Source organism: Nicotiana tabacum, chromosome 8, assembly GCF_000715075.1.
Source record: "Nicotiana tabacum cultivar K326 chromosome 8, ASM71507v2, whole genome shotgun sequence".
NCBI lineage: Eukaryota > Viridiplantae > Streptophyta > Magnoliopsida > Solanales > Solanaceae > Nicotiana > Nicotiana tabacum.
Window position 1 is genome coordinate 158609668 of NC_134087.1, and position 6821 is coordinate 158616488.

General features: G+C 36.3%; 1 long non-coding RNA gene across 1 annotated transcript; it reads right to left on the reverse strand.

Moving 5' to 3' along the window:
* Positions 1-3635: 3635 nt before the first annotated feature.
* On the reverse strand, positions 3636-5903 carry LOC142162582 (uncharacterized). The gene is made up of 3 exons (XR_012693814.1): positions 5617-5903; positions 4462-4844; positions 3636-4319 (listed from the first exon to the last, which is right to left on the reverse strand). It is a non-coding gene; the product is annotated as an uncharacterized LOC142162582 (long non-coding RNA).
* Between the last annotated feature and the right edge of the window lie 918 nt (positions 5904-6821).

Sequence of the window (6821 nt, forward strand, 5' to 3'; positions counted from 1 at the left end):
CGTTTTCTTCCATTTCGAGAAAAGGATGTATTTTTCCTTTAAACCAGCATTTGTAGAAATTCTTAGACTTTTGTGAATTGTAATACCAAATCATTGGGGTAGCCTTGTTTTAGAGTTTTGAACTGTTATGAAACTTCCACACTTTATATCTGCTTAGCTTTAGTTATTATTTATTACTGTTTGAGTTAATAATTAATGCATTAGAAATGTATCTATTGGCTTGCCTAGCTTTCAAGAGTAGGCGCCATCACGATCCTGATGGTGGGAAATCCGCGTCGTGACAAGGCAAGGGACGAGAAACCAATTTACCGATTAACGCTTCTGCTTCGTGATAATGGCTTACGATTCAGGTGTGTTTTCTGTAACAATTTTATGTAAGATTATCATGTTGAAGATCTTGGTATGCAATTAAATTTTATGTTTACACTGACACCATGAGTTCTCCTCTATACATGTTTTTGACATAAGTTCCATCCACAAATCCCAGCTTACTTTTTTCTCTTTGATACAATTTCATTACCCTACTCCACGTGGCATAATTTTTGGCCCTGTGAGTTTTATCGACTAAAACCAACCCAGGAGCATCTGATGCTTGGAGAAACAATGGATGATTGTGCTCGAGCAGAGCAACCTCGTTCCGTGCCATAGCTATCAAAAATGCGTTTTGCTAGAAACCTAACTATTAGAATTCTCTCTCCGATCTCCGAAATTTCGCATCAGAACCCTAATTACGGGATCGCCTCTCTGATACCATATTGACTGAGCAAATTTGAGGTGGTTAATCAATTGTAATTTGCACATGTAACATGAACTCTTGCACTCAATCGAAGTGTGGTACATTTGCGGATGAGAATCAAGGAGAAGAGGAAGAGAGAAAACTAGTTAGAGATGAGAGCATCGAATATTCTACAAATATTTTCGTCTTCCGTAGCTAACTAATTAATTGATTATACATAATCAGTCTTTTTAATATATCGATTCTCAATCCTTCCTTTCGTCCTCTCGGCGCACGTTAGATATGATAACATGCGCCACTCGCCGGAAATGAAAGGAAGAGGGAGGCCTAGGAAAATCAAAGCAAAACACCAGTCATTGAGCAAGGAATCAAGGAAATTATCACTAGGGAACAAGGAAAACAACATGCAAAAGGAAAAAATGTAGGAGGAAGAGTTGGATCTAGAGAGTGACAGTGAGCTGAATTGGCCAGATCTGAGCTGCAATCAAGTAAAATCAGTTGGTCCATTGAGTCCAATCAACCAAGGGATACCTAAAATGAACATATTACCGGTCGTAATTTGTGGAGCAAGCACGAGCAAAGTAATTCCCAATGTAACAGTAACTACAAGTTCTTCAAAGGAACAGATTAATGGAATAATACCAGTAGGAATTGAGGAAGAGAAGCACAAACAAGTGATGAAACCAAGTAGTATTGGAAGGTCATGGGCAGGATTACTTCAAGATAACAAACTCGCTGCAAAACAGATGGATCTAATGTATATACCACCGGTGATACAAGAGGGAGAAGTAGTAGTGCAAATTCTGGAAGAAGACATAGTTGAGGAAAACCAGAAATGGAATCGAGCAATAATTTTGTATGTAGTTGGTAATACTCCAACTATTGGAACTATTGAACGATTTGTTGCTGGTCAGTGGGGAAAAATCAAGAAGCCAAAGGTATTATTTCACAACGATGGCTACTTTATAATTTTGATGCATAGCTATGAAGAAAGGGACGAGGTGTTGATGAATAGGCCATATACTATGAATAACAGACCAGTAATACTAAAGCCATGGACTGGGGGATTTGATTTTAGTGAAGTGGTGCTGAAAACTATTCCTCTTTGGGTTAAATTCCCAAAACTTCCACCGAACTATTGGAGTAACTTAGCTCTTAGCAAAATTGGGAGCGGACTAGGGAAACCTCTTTATGCTGGTGCATGTACAACTGTGGCTGATAGGATCTCATATGCTCGCGTACTAATTGAAATGGACATAACAAGGACTCTACAAGGGTCAATTAAATTGGTTGATCCCAAAGAAAAAGTGATAAAGCAGGTGGTACAGTATGACTGGAAGCCTCAATACTGTCAAACATGTTGTCAAATTGGTCACTCATGTCATAACCAATAAATGCAGAAACAAGAGGGGGGACAATAAAAGTATAAAGCATAGAACCAGAAGTAGGAATGGAGAGTTGTAAGGACACTTGATCTAGAGACTGACAAAATAGATACATGTAGGAGATTTCTAGAACAAGTGGAAGAAGGTAATGAAGAGACAAAGAAGTAAAAGCCAAATGAAGAACAGTGGCAATTGGCTAGAGGAAAATTTGCATCAAAGAAGAATATGGAAGGAAGAAATGAGAATGGAGTTAATATAGGTAATACTTTTAAAGCTTTGGTTGACACAGCACAAAAGATAGTTCAAATGATAGAAAACCAAGATCAAGGTAGAGAACTGCCTAGAGATAGAGGCAGAGGTGTTATTCTAAATCCAAGACCCATAGAATGATTAACATCATATCGTGGAATATTAGAGGGATGAATAAAGGGTACAAGCAAAAAGAACTAAAAAAATTTATTAGAGAAAATAAGGTGGTGTTAATGGCTATGTTAGAGAATAGAGTTAAAGAAGCAAAGGCTGAGTCCCTAATAAAGAAAGTGTTTAGCAATTAGAGATTGATATCAAACTATACTACTGCTCTAGGTGGAAGAATATGGGTTGCGTGGGACTAGACAAAGGTGGATTTTGAGAGTTATGATATACACAAACAGTACATAATAGGGTAGGTTAAAGCATTCCAGAATGGCAACAAGTTTAACTTTGGAGCTATTTATAGTATGCATACTATTCAAGATAGGAAAATATTATGAGAAGATATGAAAAGAATCATAGTTGGTATCACTAGACCTTGTGTATTAATGGGGGATCATAACACTATTTTAACTGTCTGACTCAACACAAATAATTTAAGGATACTGCGAACAAATGCTGAACAAAAAAGGGTGGAGAACTACAATGAACAAGGTGTGGAAGAAACTAAAGATGCTAAAGATCAAACTGAAGTAGCTGAATAGTCAAGATTTCAATAGCACTGGACAAAGAATTCAAGAAGCAAGTGCCAAGTTGGAAGGTATTCAGGATCAAATGTTTGGACCTGGGAATGACATTGACATAGTAGCTCAAGAAAAAGAGGCAAAAATGGAGTTGGCTAAATGGCTTGAGATTGAGGAAAGTATAATGAAGCAGAAATCAAGGATCAAATGGATCAAGCTGGGAGATTCAAATACAACCTATTTTCATGCATGTGTTAAGAATAGACAAGCAACAAATCATATTGGAAGACTGACTGATAGTGCAGGGCAAATACTCATGAACGCTACTGAAGTGGAGATAGAAATATTGAAGTTTTACAAGCAGTTACTTGGAACATCAGCAACACAACTACCAGCAGTCAACATAGAAGTGATGCGCAAGGGTATAAACTAAGAAGATAACAACAAATGCAGTTAATAAGACCTGTAACTGGAGATGAAATCAAGCAAGCATTACAGGGTATTGATGACAACAAAACACCAGGGTGTGATGGATATAATGCATTCTTTTTTAAGAAAGCATGGCATATAATAGGGGAAAAGGTTATTGAAGCGGAGTTCTTTGATGAAACTGTAATGTATAAACCTATAAACTGTACAACCATTACTCTAATCCCTAAAGTAAAGAACCCTAGTAGTATTAAAGAATTCAGACCTATATCTTGTTGTACAGTGTTATATAAGATTATCTCAAAGATTCTAACAGCAAGATTGCAGGAAGTTATGCCAGATTTGATTGACAATTGTCAAACAACATTTGTGCCAGGAAGGTTGATCATAGATAATATCATAATGAGTCATGAACTGGTCAAAGGCAATGGGAGGAAGAATATATCACCAAGGTGTATGTTGAAGATTGATATGAAGAAAACTTATGATTCTGTGGAATGGGTATATGTTGAGCAGGTGATGAGGTTATTGGGGCTTCCAGAAAAATATGTAAAATGGGTAATGATCTGCATTAGTACAGTTTCTTATTCAATCATTGTTAATGGAAAACCAATCAAGCCATTTGAAGCAAAAAGAGGATTAAGACAGGGGGATCCCCTCTCACCATTGTTGCTTATGATGGCTATGGAGTACCTATGTAAACTAATGAAGCAGCTAGGAAACAACAAAGAATTCAGATTCCATCCAAGGTGTGCTAAAGTCAGTTTAATACCATTGGGATTTGTTGATGACCTTCTGCTACTCTCTAAGGGAGATGTGCAATCTGTCAAGGCCCTGCACAAACAGTTTCAAATATTTTATGCAGCTTCTGGACTAGTTACAAATACAAGTAAAAGCAGTGTGTACTTTGGAGTTATAGATGATAGGATACAACAACAGATAATGGAATTATTAGGATACACCAAAGGTGATCTACCTTTTAGATACCTTGGTATTCCTTTGAGCACAAAAAGAGTGACAACAATTCAGTGTGAACCTTTGATAGATAAAATGCTTAACAGAATCCAATGTTGGACAGCCAAGTTCTTATCTTATGCAGGAAGAGAAGCTTTGATCAGAAGTGTGCTGGGAACAATTCAGAACTTCTGGGCACAAGTCTTTATTCTACCAAAGAAAATCATACAATTTATTGAGGCAATATGCAGAAGGTTTCTATGGTCGGGCAATGCTGAACCTACAAAGAAGGCTTTGATTACTTGGGACAAATTATGTGCTCCTAAGGTAGCGGGGAGATTAAATTTCACAAATATAGAGCTGTGGAATAAAGCTGCTATTTGCAAACTTCTCTGGCTGGTACATCTGCAAACAGAAAGAGAAGTTGTGGGTTCAGTGGGTTCATGCATACTATATAAAAGATAACAATATATGGAATACTGAACCAAAGAATGCTTCATGGGTTATTGAAAAGATATTCAAGGCCAAAAGACAATTTCAAGAGGCTGAATATTCAGAAGATGATGTGAGTTACATGGACAGATTCTCCACCAGAAAGATGTACAAAGCACTACAAGGGAGATTCTGAAAGGTGACATGGAGAAGAATAGTATGCAACAACTAGGGATTACCAAAGTGGATCTTTATCTTAAGACTGGCTATACAAGATAGGTTAGCCACTAAAGAGAGACTAGCAAGATGGGGATTAGTAGATGAAACAATATATACAATGTGTCACATAAAGAATGAAACAGTGCAGCATTTGTTTTTCGACTGTGAATTCTCAAATGAGGTATGGCAGAAGCTACTATCCTGGCAAGGGATCATGAGAAGAAAGAAAGAATTGCAGGAAGAAATTCAGTGGACAGAGAAGAAGGCAGCAGGGAAGAGTGCAGGAGCTGAAGTGTACAGAATGGTATTAGCTACAGCAGTCTACCATATATGGCAAGCCAGAAACAATATTATTTTCCAGAAGAAGCAAGTCAATGCACAGAATATAGTGAAAATGATCATACAGGAGATACATATTAGAGCTCAATATAGTACAAAACTTGATACCTATTTGAAAAATATGAATTGGTATCCAGCATGAGCTAAATTAGAGATGTAATAGGAGTTTAAGGCGTAGAGAAGAAACCTCATGCTGGGGCTTCATGTCTAGCAGGAGGCTGTTAGTAGCTGTTTTTGTAAGTTGTAAATATTTATGTTTTTGTAGCTGTTAGTAGCTAATAATATCGATTCTCTTCTCTTACTATGTATTTGCAGACTGCTCCCTTCTACTTATTCCTATTTCTCATGTAGTCCCTATTGTTATAATACTTCTTAGGATCAAACGAATCAAGCATGAAGTATATAACCAATTACAAAATCACAAAATTGTGTAATAAAAAAATAAAATACAAAAAAAAATTACATTTATTAACGGTTAAAGCCATAATACTCGGTCGCAAACTCTTTACTAATCCGAATAAACTTTATAGGCGCATCAAAATTGTGTTCGTACGGCATTTGTACAGTGAACGTGCTTGTACTGCAATTGTACACAATCTTGACATGAGCCTAACTCTTTACCTAATCCTATTTAGGTGTCTATAACTTTGAGAGATCAAACACGTCCAAATTGCTTTAGGTGAGAGGATTAAGTAACAAACCTAACACGCCCCCCCCCCCCCCCCACCCACCCACACAACAATTAGTTTCTTGCTTTACCTATCCTCCTCTTTTCTTCTTAATTTGTGCATCTTCATGTTATACTATAATAGCGAATCAAATGGAGCATTCCCTAGGTTTGCTATACTAATTCTAGTTTGATATATTTGATATTTTTATTATTAGACATAACTTATCTTGGCGTGACCCGGCGGTACTTTTGTGGGAAAATTTCACATTAGAATAATTGGGCTCCATACTTTTCAATTTTATAGTTCATATTTCAATTTACAACCAATTAGCCCAAAAATAATAGGCTAAGATTCAACATCCAACTCCAATAGGTTCTCAAAACTACAATTTAATTTTTAAAAAAGATTCCTCAAGCTTTTAAATTAATTAACGAATCAGTAACTGTGACTCAAATATTAGTTCAACAAATCAAATTCATTTGGGTGATGAAAATTAGATTTTTAACAAGCTTAAATATGTGGGTTTAAATTACGAATTTGATTTTATGAGAAATTTGGAGTGAGTATTATTTAGACTTTGTTAGAAATAGTATAAGGAGGTTGTATATAAAATTTGAAGTCATTTAACGGAGATTTGGATTGGTTTTGAACAAGAATTGTAACTAAAAATCGTGAAAGAAGTTCATCTACGGACGCTTGTATAAAGGTGTATAAAAGTGTA